The sequence below is a fragment of the Phalangium opilio genome, unplaced genomic scaffold (assembly GCF_054372755.1).
Source record: "Phalangium opilio isolate 3A_F unplaced genomic scaffold, DU_Popi_V2 ptg000352l_1, whole genome shotgun sequence".
Lineage (NCBI taxonomy): Eukaryota > Metazoa > Arthropoda > Arachnida > Opiliones > Phalangiidae > Phalangium > Phalangium opilio.
In genome coordinates, this window is record NW_028324228.1 from 5198510 (window position 1) to 5213514 (window position 15005).

At 39.7% G+C, this 15005-nt stretch overlaps 1 long non-coding RNA gene across 1 annotated transcript; it reads left to right on the forward strand.

The window, feature by feature from the left end:
• Positions 1-12434: 12434 nt before the first annotated feature.
• Positions 12435-12913, forward strand: LOC149607120 (uncharacterized). Its single transcript, XR_016376971.1, has 3 exons — positions 12435-12601; positions 12690-12749; positions 12829-12913. It is a non-coding gene; the product is annotated as an uncharacterized LOC149607120 (long non-coding RNA).
• Positions 12914-15005: the final 2092 nt, after the last annotated feature.

The window sequence follows — 15005 nt, forward strand, 5'->3', positions numbered from 1 at the left end:
CGTGATCAGCTGGTTTCACGGCAATTAAATAGGTTGTCCCATTAGAATAATTAAGAGCTATATGAAATAATTCCTTTATTTTTCATTTCGCCAAACTGAGAACTACGAGTTTTACGTCACGCGGTTTAAAAAACGAGTTATTTTGTTGCTGACCGCGCTGCCTAACCAATGAGCGGCGTGACGTGAACACCCTAGATATAAAATCCCATTCAGTTAGACACGGCTAAGATTGGTGACTCCGCGGTGAGCTTTCCTGAACACACCGTCCATTTGCCCTTCAACCTGGTCTCTTAAGTTTTAATAGATCATTCCATTATTGACAATGGTGGAGGGAACTTTACTAGGCATAGGGGCCCGTCAAGGGGCTCCGCTTGAGGCAATGCGAGTGAATAAACATTGGCTCCATCTGGCGTTGCCTCTTGGCGAATGGGAAGAAACCTTTCGCCCCTGCGCGTTGGTTTCTCTACAAGTAATTACAGGAATGGTTTATATAAATGAATCTCGACTAAAATGCCTTAACTTGCCGTCCATTTTTAATATATCGCTCATATTCCGATGACTAAATTAACAATATGGTTTTTTCATATTTAAAAAGACATGTTGGGAAAAACAAAATATTACCTCTCCGAGTCAAGAGGACTATACTAACTTATTTACCTAGATATGGAATTATTTCTCCCTTTTTACTCGATCGGGGAGAATCTCCCTATCGCACGAGTATTGTGCCGGCTTTTCAAGGTCTTTCTACCCTAGCTTTGGCAATGGATGGAGACCGGAATCGTGTGTTCTGGGCTTTTCATCCCCATCCGATTTCGATTTTTTTTAAAGTAAACACTTTTTTGGTGACTACACCAGAACGAACTCTAGTATACCACTAAAAAAGGTAACTAGACTGCGCGCTGTCTGCTGCGAGTTCTACTGTTAAGTTAATATTTACATTACACTTCGCTCAGAAATGGAGGTATGGTGACTAGTAAAGAATGAATAAATTTTCATCCATGTAACCAAGAAGGGATTTACTTTAAGAAGGCCTAAAAAGGGGTCTGCTGCGCGCGTGATAGTCGACAATCCCCCCTCATGGGTGTGGGGATGCCGGAAACCAAGGCGGGACTTAATATTTTATCTTACTCTATGTTTTCCACAATCTATCTCTTTTACCTTTTCGTTGAGCCTTGGTTTGGTTTTTGGAACTCACGAAATAATAAGTATAGTACACTTGATTCGATTTAGAAACAATTATAGAACGAACGATTATCACGTAGAGACACGTATTCAAAATCCATTAAGTTAGGTTCAAAACCTTTAACTAACTTGTTTTTAGTTTTAGTACGCACATCCTTTGCACATAGGGGGATTGACCTCCTCGCCTTACTTTTGTACTCCAACTTAGTTGTGATAGACTCCTGATTATATTTAATTATTCAAGAAACACCTCTTAAGTGGGTAAATAGCCCTCTTCTCGACTTGGAGAGGTTTATTTTGGTTTGACAACTTGTTGTAATTCTTTTGCTACTTTACGTGGAGCGGTTTTCCCCCTTGTACAGAGTGAAATATAGACCAACTGGGGAATTGTAAAGCTTCGCCCCTTGGCCGGATTAAGCTATTTTGCACCCGGGTGCCGAGATAGTAAGCGCCCCCTTAAGCCGAGAAATGTGCTCAGAGGGAATAGTTTAACTCAAAGCGCCCGCAACACGCCTTGTGCCCGGGGGCCAGTGCCCCCTCGGACCCCTTTAGTCCGGTCGTGCAAACTCGCCCCAGGTGTCGTAAAAGCTTTGCCTAAGACTAAAATTAAACTACTCCCGTTACTTTGTTTCATTCATACTTTTATTAAACTAAATAATAATTAAATCAAATAATAAACTTAATACCGACTTGTATTTAGTACAAATTAAGGAACCTAAGAGTTTAAGCATAATTACTAATGACGAAGATGAAGTCCAATACCAGAGTCAAAGCCCTACGATCGAGCGAACTACTACATCTTAGTAGTGGATAATGACTGACTTATTATCATAAGCAGTCGACCCTTATATACAGGGTGTTTCTGGAAAGTCTCGCACAAATTAACAGGCATGTTCCTTGGGTCAAAAGGAGTCCGAAAGGTCCTATGACGTTTTGGGGTAAAGCGCTTCGTTGCGACGTTATGGGCTCTCAAAAGTAGGCCGAAAAACAAGGAGATTTTGCAGAATTATAGCACTAGTATTATGGTTTTGACCCAATTGTTTTCGATTACTGAGCATAAGGCAATGATCGAAATAAGTTCAAATGTAGTGGAAGACCGTGAACGTGTTAAACGGCCAAAAGCGTTAATCCTTGTTTTTATTAATGATTGTAATTAAAGGTAAGGAAAGTAGCTCAGATATCGGTTACTTGTTTGTTCAGATGTACTGGTAACTGACCAGTCTTTTATTTTTATTTCAATTAGACACATTACTTTTACAATAATTCGAATGAACCCCTTAAATTGTACAATAAATCGAATCGATTCCATTAATTTCACAATAATTTGAATCAAACCCATTACATTTACAATAATTCGAATCGAACCCCATTACTTTTACAATAATTCGAATCGAACCCCATTACTTTTACAATAATTCGAATGAAACCCAATTACATTGTTCTACAAAAATTGTTCAAAATGGGCACCATCAACGTTTAAGCAAAGTTGCGCGCGTCGTTTGAAAGATTCACGAACACGTTCGAAGATTCCTGGCGTGTTACGGATGCTATCACATCCATCAATTATCCTTGTCGTAAGTCTTCGACATCGCGAACTTCACTTCGGTATACCAAGTCCTTGAGATGGCCACAATGAAAAAAATCGCATGGGTTGAGATCGGGAGATCTTGCTGGCCACGCAACAGTTCCGCCTCGACCTATCCACCTCCGTTAAAAACAAATTATGCTGTGTTGCTCTAAACATTAGGGTTGTTTTCAAGGTCAGAAGTTGTAGGTTTTTTACAGACGGCTTAAATTTGTGTACCTTAACGTGCTGCATTGCGTACGTGCACATTTGGAAGCTTATCTGGAACTAATCATGGTCTACTTCACGAATGCAAAGTACTCAGATATCTTATGTATGGACTGGCTCGGGGAAATGCGGTGGAAGCTCGGCGCTTGTACCAGGAGCACTTTCCTCAACGACAAGTTCCCAATCGACAAACATTTACTGCAGTCGACAGACGCTTGAGAGAAACCGGGAAACTTCAACCGTCGGGACCTGAACTGAACCTCGTGCGGCGATTGTTCCCGAGGATGTAGAGGACACCGTTTTGACAATTTTCGAAGAAGATAAAACAACCAGTACGAGGAACGTCGGGCGGCAATTGTGCGTTAACCATGTACTCGTCTGGAAAATCCTTCGAGGACATCAGTTCCAACCATACCATTTGCAAAAGGTACAAGCTTTAAACGAAGCTGATTATCCGAGACGGGTCGATTTCTGCCAGTGGTTTGTGGCACGGGTAAATGACTTAGACTTTCCGCGTACTTTGCTAGTTTCCAACGAGGCCAATTTCTCGCGTGACGGGATACTTAATTTACATAACTATCACGAGTGGAAGCAACAAAACCCGCACGCGACCACTGTCATGAAACATCAAGTTCAGTTTAGTTTGAACGTCTAGTGCGGAATTGTAGGAGATCATTTAATTGGGCCTCACGTTTTGCAACCGAGGCTAAATGGAGAGGCGTACTTGACCTTTCTGCGTGACAATTTACCGGACCTTTTAGAAGACGTACCGTTACGACTGCGACAAATAATGTGGTTCATGCAAGATGGCGCACCGCCCCATTTAAAGTCTTCAAATTAGAGCATATCTTTATGTCGTGTTTCCCCGGAGGTGGATAGGTCGAGGTGGAACTGTTGCGTGGCCAGCAAGATCTCCCCATCTCAACCCATGCGATTTTTTCTTTGGGGCCATCTCAAGGACTTGGTATACCAAAGTGAAGTTCGCGATGTCGAAGACTTACGACAAAGGATAATTGATGGATGTGATAGCATCCGTAACACGCCAGGGGTCTTCGAACGTGTTCGTGAATCTTTCAAACGCCGCGCGCAAGTATGCTTAAACGTTGATGGTGCCCATTTTGAACAATTTTTGTAGAACAATGTAATAGGGTTTCATTCGAATTATTGTAAAAGTAATGGGGTTCGACTCGAATTATTGTAAAAGTAATGGGTTCGATTCAAATGATGGTAAAATTAATGGAATCGATTCGATTTATTGTAAAATTTAAGGGGTTCATTCGAATTATTGTAAAATTTAAGGGGTTCATTCGAATTATTGTAAAATTTAAGGGGTTCATTCGAATTATGGTAAAATTTAAGGGGTTCATTCGAATTATTGTAAAAGTAATGCGTCTAATTGAAATAAAGAATAAAAGACTGGTCAGTTACCAGTACATCTGAACAAACAAGTAACCGATATCTGAGCTACTTTCCTTACCTTTAATTACAATCATTAATAAGAACAAAGGGATTAACGCTTTTGGCCGTTTAACACGTTCACGGTCTTCCACTACATTTGAACTTATTTCGATCATTACCTTATGCTCAATAATCGAAAACAATTGGGTCAAAACCATAATACTAGTGCTATAATTCTGCAAAATCTCCTTGTTTTTCGGTCTACTTTTGAGAGCCCATAACGTCGCAACGGAGCGCTTTACCCCAAAACGTCATAGGACCTTTCGGACTCCTTTTGACCCAAGGAACATGCCTGTTAATTTGTGCCAGACTTTCCAGAAACACCCTGTATAGTTCGGTAAAGGTTATAGGTAACACAGGGTGCTAATCCTCTATATTAACCTTACACCCCTGGAGTTGAAACTTGGGAGGTCCCTAAACTACTACGGAAGGTTACAACAAGTTCGTTTTGACAATGCATTTGCCATACAACGATGATCCTCGCTCAATCAGGACTTACACTTTTCGTAATGGAAAGATGAGAACAACGGACGCTTCGCCGCTCCGACTTGGCAATCAACGCAATTTCCAATGGGAGAAAGAACAAGAGTATAGCGCATGGAACCCAGACCAGGATGGTCTTTTGAAAGCACGGAGTTAAATCTGGATTATCAGTGTACCATGTTAAATTGCCGTCCTATTAAAAATAATTGCAGACTTCATAATTAATTGCTCACGCTATCAATTAATATAATCCGATCCTTGGTAAAATAATAACCACGTAACATACCCAAAATGGAGATTTACAAAAGTCATCCAAAATGAAGGAACCCATTTGAAGATGAATAGCACTAACTTTGAGCAATCTGCTTAAACCGAGCGTGTATAAAATCCTTCCAAGTAAAGCGTTATGGTAATGTTTCGAAACGGTACAGTGTACATTCAAAGACCTTGAACGAGTGTCGCTCGCAAAACAAAAGTGATTTTATTAAACAAATACCTCTACACTGGAGCTGAATAACAAAATGAGAGATAAAACCGTTCTTTTATTAATTGTACATTTTGTACTTATTCGTAGGGAAGATTATATTATAATCTTTGAATTGCTGATTACAGTCTTTACAGACTATACAAACTTAACGAGTAAAATTTATTGAACCATTTATCCTTGTAAAGATAGTCTAGTCCTCAAATGAATAGAAGAATTCATTTCAAATTGACGAAAGACACGATAGATCTAAATCTCAAGTTACAAAGAATTAAGCTATGTTAAGGCCGTATAGGCTGTAAAGAATACACAGCTCTTCTTAAATAAAATCCAAAACAGTGGACCTCAATTGATGATAGTGAGAACTTGGCTTTTGTGGTGAGTTTTAATTAATCGGTGGCCCTGGTCACGTGCCTACTGCGGATAATGGGTAATTAGGAACTGAGCAGATAGTCTTTCTCTCCACAAAATAGCCAAGAAGCCAGAAAAATGGTTCACTTTAAAAATTAATTTTATCGAGATTATTTCATCCAGCATTTAAAATTCTCCCTTTTCAAAGCAGTTGACGTTTTCAACTTTCTGGAATAAAAAGTGACAGTGCGTAGAGGAAGGATGTAAAAGCCTCTGTACTGCAGACCTTGGTTAACGCTAGTGTTCTACATCTGAGATATAATTCCAGGCTACTCGCTTTCAACGCTTCTATCCCACCCACATTTGAAATAAAATATAAAAGATAATTTAAGGGATAACCTAAAAGTCACTTTATAATAGGCGATAATGTAAAGTACTATCCACCATGGGTGCAAGCATAGACGCCGAAGGGAGTAGTGCCTTTCAACTCTGATTTCCCCCCGTCTCTATTTAACAACACAGACTTTATAATATCGTCATGGCTGTTCAAAATATGTAAAAATATTATTTACCAATCGCGGTCCGATTTTCGCAGTCTTCTTTCCTGAGAATTTACCATTCGATTTTTACCTCTCCGAGTGACGTATGTCACGGAGAGGTTCTAATTTCAACGTTTCTGTCTGTGGGTTTGTCTGTCTGTTGTTGCACCCCATGGGGACCGCGTTCGCTGTTTGCTAATCGGAGCAAATGTATTATCAATCTCCCGAAAATTTGTAAAATTGTATCCTTCTTACACTGGCTATTACTCCATTGTCACTCTAACACCACCATCATCTGGTCTTTTGTCCATCCCACATGGACACCAGTCTGTACTTACTGGCTTCTATCTCCGTCGTCATCGTTACGGTTAAGATGTACGCGCCTAGCCTCCCAATGGTTGGACTTCCACCAAAGCTGCACGCAGTTTCGCTATTCTTATTCTCAGCTAAGACTTGAGACCTTTATATACTACCGATTTTAGTATGGCAAAACAACAGGCGTATCCTACATTTCAAACGTCAATATTAGTTTTCAGCTTAATTCTTCCCAGTCAGCTAGGTCTTAGTGGGCTTAGCTTTTTCAGCCTAAATGTTTCCCACTAAGACTCCCTTCGAAAAAGTCCCCTTTTTACAGGCGAGCCGGTCCTTTTATACCCTGGCCCCGATCTGGGCGAGTCGCGCTCTGGCTGTTGGTTTTTTCACTTTTTGTCTTTCTTTCTCTTCGATACCCGTCAGCGGGGTTGGGGCTTGTTTCATTATCTTATTTGTTATAATGAATTTAAGTTTATTGGAGATATTAATAGTACCTTTTAATGGTTAACAAAATGAGTTGAGACTCGTTACAAAAATACATGTAGATCTTATACATGCAGAGAGAAGTACATTTCTTAAACCCTAGCGCAATCTCGGTTGATTCCGAAACATCCCCCTTTTTAAGTTTTGCCGCTCTTTAGAGCTGAAAAACTTATTGTTCCGTCCTCAGATGGCTGGACGGCTGGCTGGATATGTTGTGACTGGAAATGTTGTGACCTGATGAATTTTGTCATAAATGAATATTTCGAATTTTAAATTTCCCGCGTATTTTCAACTCGAAATTCACCCGTAGTTCACGTTACACATCGTAGGTGGCGTAACGTATTTTATTTCAATTGAAATTATTTTCCTGTCGGTGCCGGGAGGCGAACCTGCGACGTCCCGATCCATACTCTGACGCCAGTGAAGACGCCAAACACTCTACCAATCGACCCACGCTCGCTTAGAATATATAGCGAGTTAAGTTGAGAGTGCAACAATTATCTCTATCTGATAGACTATCCAGCGATTCCAGCCGCAGCGAAGTTAAGCTGCCAACTATCTCTCCAAACACTGAACATGTTCTACCTGCCACGCCCATGGCTCAAGCTCAATCACAATCAATTTCAACGGAATCGGGAGCCATTAGTTACCCCACTCAGTCACAAACAACTTTACCCAAATCTGTCTACATTTCTCCTAATACAAATGATATGGCGAATGCACCTGCACCCGTTAACCACCAGCAGTTTCCAGCAACGGACCAATTTGGTTCCAGTCATCCCACTGAGAGCTCCCAAGTCGCCTCTGTGCAACCCCAAAACAATACCAGAAAGCTTAATGCTCTCCTTTTCCATATACCGGACTATGACGATTTCAACGGCGATACTTCCTATGTCTTTGGGTTACTACAGGATATGGACTTTACCTACTCTGACTGTTGTCAAATCGGGATTGACCGCATCGGTTCCTTTAGGCAAGACCGGCCCCGTCCGTTACGTCTTAAGTTTTGCTCGGTCAGTCACAGACAATACTTTGTCCGATGTATTCAGGACTGGCGCGTGAGGTACCAGTTCGCATACCCAGTATCCCCTGATCGTACGGCTCCTCAACGACAGCGGCATAAATCTCTAGTTGCGGAGCTCCGCCAGAGGCAGGCGAGGGGTGAAACTGGTCTCTATATTCGTCAGGGCCGTATCTTTCACGATGGGTCCCCCATGTCTAATGATTATTACCAAGTCGCAAACTCGGGCCCCGCCTCCACCAACACTGGTCCAGGAAATCAGGCCTCAAAAAATGTGACCAGCCTCTCTGCCCCTCCACATCCTTACTACCGGTAGCAACAAATGCGCCTCCACTAACTAAAGCTAAACTCAAGATTTTCTACCTCAATGCCCAAAGTTTATTTAACAAAAGAAACGAACTTATCACGATATCGTCAACCTGGGATGCAGACTGTATTTGCGTCATGGAAACATGGGCCTCTCCTTCCCAGCTTGACGCTGTTTTTAATCTTCCCGGCTACACCTTCCTACGGAAGGATAGAATTGACCGTCATGGTGGTGGAATATTGATCTACCTCAAATCCGACATTATTTTTCATGAAATACGTTTACCAGATCAATTCCCAGAATCGCTTTGGTTGGAACTCTACCTACCCACCTCCTCGCTATGGGTAACTCTAGGATGTATATATCGTGCCCCGAACACCCCTCTTATGCAATCTACTAATCTCTTTAATAATATTCGCGATCGCTCGTCAATTACCTCAAACCTTCTGATAGTGGGCGACTTTAACCTCCCAAAAATTGTCTGGTCAACTTGTACCGTAAATCGGCCCGCATCACCAGAACATGAGCTCCTTCTCGACCTCATCCACAATTCCGCCCTTACCCAGCACGTAGACTTTCCTACCAGGTTTAGCCAGAGTCAGGCAATGGGCAGTAATGTACTTGATCTCGTCCTTACCTCCGCAACAGTCGTGCCATGTATTAGCCATCTACCCCCTCTTGGAGGCAGTGACCATGTGATACTTCAAATTGCCTACCCACTGCAGTGCGTTCTTGATTCTCCAATTCCATTTGAAAACAATTATGACTACACACGAGCTGACTTCCCGGCCCTCAACACCGCTCTTGCCAGAATAGACTGGTCCCCCCTGGGCTCTCTCCCCATTGATGAGGCATGGACTCTCTTTACGGTCAATCTATTTGATTGCATCTCGCGCCATGTGCCTATCTACGATACTTCGACTTGTGATAAGCGTGCTTGGATCCCTTTATCCACTAAACGTGCAATGCGGAAGAAAGAAAGACTATGGAAAAAGCTCCGTAAAGCTAGCTCCACTGGTGACCACCGCACTTTTTCTCACCTCCAGCCCCAGTACAAAGCCCAAGTATCCAGTGTAAAATCCCTCATCTTTCGTGCCAAATCTAATATGACGGATCGCAAATTCAAAAACCTAAAGAAAAATCCTCGCGCGTTTTATCGATTTGTTCGCAAACAAATTAAATCGCTACCAACCCGTCTTAATGTAAAACTGCCAAACGGTGACAGCACAGACTCTAATTTCCTCATGGCTCAGAGCCTTAATGAGACACTAGTCAAAAACTTTAACTAAGCTCCTACAAATTTAAATGACATTTTTCCCACTATCGCCCCTGAAATGGAAGACTTCTTTCCTTCAACTGAGGACATTATGAATTCTCTTAAGACCCTCGATATTAAGAGTGCCTCAGGACCGGATGGCATCACTTCTCGTCTCCTTAAAAACTGTGCCGGTTCTCTAGCCTTTCCTTTAAACTTAATTTACACTAACACTCTCGTGCATGGTTCAGTCCCGGGGGCTTGGAGGCTTGCTCATGTAACACCGATTTATAAAGGGAAAGGGGAAAAGTGTAATGCCAAAAACTATAGGCCTATAAGTCTCACCTCAGTCGTATGTAAGGTCCTTGAGAAAAGTCTCCGAGTTGCCCTACTTCGTCATGTAACCCCGTATCTCAGCGATTATCAACACGGTTTCCTTTCCAATAAGTCAGTGGAGACCAACCTACTGTCTGCTCTTAGCGTTTGGGTAGAGGCTCTTGATAAAGGCGGCCGAGTAGATGTTATTTACCTCGATATCGCTAAGGCGTTTGATTCGGTCCCACACAAGCGTCTCTTGGCTAAGCTTCGCGCTTATGGAATCACAAACAATATATACGCTTGGCTTGAAAGCTACCTATCCAACCGCTACCAGGCTGTACGTGTCGGTAATTCTTTAAGTTTACCCCTTCAAGTTGTTAGTGGTGTCCCCCAAGGTAGTGTTCTAGGCCCCTTATTATTCATCCTATACATTAATGATCTCCCAAGGGTAGTCTCTTCCTCCCTTCGCTTGTTCGCGGATGACCTCAAACTGTTTAGGGAGATCCGTACTTACGAAGATGTTAGTCTTCTTCAGGCGGACCTTTCTCAACTAGAGGCTTGGTCCCTATCAAATGGTCTCATATTCAATGAAGAAAAATCCCTAGTTCTTACAATGCAACGAAAACCCTCAGATCTCTCTGCCCCTTCCCCTTACTTTCTATACGGTTGTAACATCCAACGGGTAAACGATTGTCGGGACCTCGGAGTGCATCTTACTCATAACCTGTCCTTCCACTCTCACATTTTGAAGTCTTGTGCGCGAGCTAATGGTCTTTTGGCTGTAATCAATGCTAACTTCCCCAATATTTCACCCGCTCTTATCTCTCGCCTCTTTAGCTGTTATGTGCGCCCTATTCTAGAATTTGGCTCCCAAGTCTGGAACCCCTCCCACATCCAGGATATAGCGTCTCTCGATAGGGTCCAAAGCCGTGCTTCTCGGCTTCCTTACAGTTTGAAATCCCGCCCAAGGGCACAACGCGTGTCAGCCCTCGGTTGGCCCTCCCTTACTCTTCGACGTTCTTACCTGGACCTTATTAGTCTATTCAAAATTTTAATTGACCCCTCCCAATCTCATTTTATTCAAGCACCCCGTTCCATTAACACTAGAGGTCACTCCCGCAAATTGTTTCTGAAACCTTTCAAGACCGATGTATTAAAACATTCATTCTTCCGTCGCACAATTCCCCTTTGGAACGCCCTCCCCGAGGATGTGATATCAGTCCGGTCCATTGCTCTATTTAAAACCCGACTAAGGGCTCACTTGCAACTTTAAGAGTTCACTACCTATTTAAAAAAAAAAAAAAAAAATTAACTACCTATTTTTTACTGCGATATGACAATGTGATATGCGATAATGTGATATAAACCTGTTTTGTATGTAGGGAGCTGTATGGCTGACTCAGCCCTAGCTCGACTTTTATTAAAGGAACAAAAAAAAAAAAAAAAAAGTTAGAGTCTAGAGAAGAGAGAGGTAGAAGAATGTGGATCCACCACCCACCCACCCACCCTCCCTCTCCTTCCCGACGCGCGAAAACCAGCTGCAACTGGATTTTGTAAGTGGGAGAGGAGAGAGAGTAGAGAGAATTTTCCGTAGGCTGCGTAGCGCGCGCGAAATAATTTTTAGCAATGTAATTTAAATCAATGAAACATACTCATTAAAGTTAAATAATTATAATTAGCTAATATGATTATTATAATTAAAAAAATTATATTATTTAAGTAATAAATTTATCGATAGTTGTTGAGAGATTCAATAGAGGGCAACATGAGATGTCATAAATAGAGTCACTATCAACTCAAATTCATTTCAGTTCGGTTTTGCATTAACACTGACCCAGCTCCGATTTCCCTTCGTCTTGTACCGACGCCATTTTGGTAGATATAGGGTCGTCGGTTTAACGTGTTGTGTACCCAGTTTTTAAGAATAAAACGGTTAGAATTTGTTCTTTGAAGAGTTGTAGAAGCTGCTCAAGTAAAACAGAAAACGCGCTTCTTTCGAATACCGGACATTTTAAAAATCCAAGGAGAAGCATCGCACAAATTATCCGCTAAGCGACGTAACCTTTGGTTACAAAAGTTGGGCCTTGGACCTGAGTCCTCAAAGGGAGGGTGAAGTAGAAAATCAAGTGATTTTTTATCGGTTCTTCTACCAATTTTAAGACCAGTCTGCATAGTGAAACATTCAGGAAATACTTCCGAATGATTTTAAAATTCAAATAGGTTCAGATTTTAAGGATCATTTTAAACAAGGACTGCCGACCAGTCGCGTAACGCCCTGCCTTTTTGTCAACAAAATTCTCGTGGCACGCTCCGTGTCTCGTGCCTAATTTTATCAAATCTCGTGATAAATTTCATTCAACACGGAACGTGCCACGAGAATTTTCTTAACAAAAAGGTAGGGCGTTACGCGATTGGTCGGCAGTCCTTGTTTAAAATTACCCTTAAAATCTGAACCTCATTTGAATTTTAAAATCATTCGGAAGTATTTCCTGAATGTTTCACTATGCAGACTGGTCTTAAAATTGGTGGAAGAAGCGATAAAAAATCACTTGATTTTCCACTTCACCCTCCCTTTAAGAGAACAGACTAGAATATGTTCAATGCATTTCGTCTCGGGTAAGTAGAATGGTTTTATGATAATACCAATTTAGAATAATATTTTTGGTCATGATGTTACATATAAAAATAAAAATTCATTTGATAGGTTGTCCTTCAACACTGTTTGACCATACTCACCCAGACTGGTTCATAATAAATATTATTGGTAAGATCAGTTACTCCATACTGATTTTTGTCATATATTATTAGCTTATTTTGAAACTCTTTGGTACTTCGTAATTTAGACTCTACATCTGAAGCTGATAATGTATTGTTAGAAGAAGAGATTTGCTCTGAAGCTGAAAATGAACCAGTGATAGGAAATGTTGGCCAGCGTTCACAGGATGTGTGTGATATTAGGGTACAATTGCACTGTATCTATTTACAGGACCCAGTTTTATGTTAATTAACTACATTTAAGTTGCGGAAACTATTTTAATCAATATTTTCATAGCTTTTGTCGCCCATATCGGCAGAGTTTATTAGAAGGATTTCTGAAAATATAACCCTTAAAATGTTAGAGTCACCAAAAAATCGCTATTTTTAAAACTAAAAGCTTTTATTCCCATCTGAAAGATCAAATCTTTCTGATTCAGAATATCTATTTATATAATGCATTATAATTTTTCAAATATTATTTAAACCCCGGTGTTCGGAACCTACTCGCAGAATTTTTTCAAACTATTTTGACAGTTAAATTTCGCGGTACTCCTTATACCCCTGGTGACGTCACGATTAGAGCGCGCGTGAGCACGCGGCAGGTGCGGCACGCACGACTCCGCAAGTCCTATTTTTTAATTGATAGGTGGTGCTTTCAAAAGTGATCGAATTTGACGCGCGCGCGATGTTTAAAAACTAGGCTTAGCTCTCGTAATGAAATCTGTCTCGCGCTGGTCAACCTCTTATGACGTCACCAGGGGTATATTTATAATTTATTCTGTCTTAATGAGGTATGTGAAATATCAATTTTCTTTTTCATATTACAAAATGAATAAATTTCTATAAGACTTTTTACCTTGGATCTACTGTTATTATAACCCAGTTGATGTTTTAAATCGAAAATTAGCCACTTTTCAAAAAACGTGGCACTAACACTTTAAATGACGGCCAAACCTGAACCTAACCAAACCAAACCTTAACCTAACCTAACCTGAACCTAATAAAATTTTGGAAAGGGGCAATATTATTTCGGAACTTAAATGAAGATAACAAAATACAATATTTTGGAAAATGCATAATATTATTTGGTAAGTAAAAGAAGATAAACAATATCTTGGAAAAGGCGTAATATTATTTGGGAAGTAAATGAAGATAAACAACAATATTATGGAAAAGGTGTGATATTATTTGGAAAACTAAAATAATCTAACCAAAACCAATCTATAATATGAAGGGTAAAATATTAAAAAACATGGAAAATATATATTTTAATTAGTTTCCGCACCTTAATTTTAACAAATTCGCCTATAATTAACTTTGAATAAATGATATTTATTGAAAAATGTTAAAAAAACTGTATTTAAAATGCGCGAGCGAAAGTAAAGTTTAGCCCCATACTCACCCACACTGGTTGCCAACCCCAGAACGTATCAAACAAAAAGTATTTAATTATAATTTAGAATTTCAATTTTAATGAAACCTAGTTTTTAAAATACCCATTGAGAATCTGTAACTAAACGTTAACGACCTCTAGTCTCTGCCAAGTGATTTAAATTTCAGACCTTCTCTGTGGGAAAGGGGGAATTCAATTAGCTAGATTTACAAACTGACATAACATTTAAACAGGGATAGATAGACTTTTTTAAGTCTTAAAAAAGTCTATCTATCCCTGATTTAAATTAAGTTATCATTCTAAAAACTTAGTTACTCAACTATAAATAAAAGGGTATTGAAGGTTAAAATAACGTTACTATTTATAAATCAAATAAAAAATCTACAACTTAAGCTCCTCAAAAAAAAGAACATTAAGATAATTAGGGAGAATACATAGTTTACAGACTAGTAGGATTCATACTATTTACACAAGGAGGCCTGACTCACTGGGTGAGTTTAAAGCTGGGCCTCCTCGCGTAAATGGTATGAATCCTCCTAGTCTGTAAACTATGCAACCTCAGCAAGATCAAATTTTCAAATTTAGCTATTTTTAGCATTATAATTTAAATTAATTGATCGTGATGATTTAAAGTTAAATAATTATACATTGCTAATGTATTTATTATTTAAGTAATTTTATTTAATTTAAATAGTAATTTTATTTAATTTAAATAGTAATTTTATTTAATTTAAATAGTAATTTTATTTAAATTAAATAGTAATTTTATTTAATTTAAATAGTAATTTTATTTAATTTAAATTGTAATTTTATTTAATTTAAATAGTAATTTTATTTAATTTAAATAGTAAATTTAATGATGGTAATACT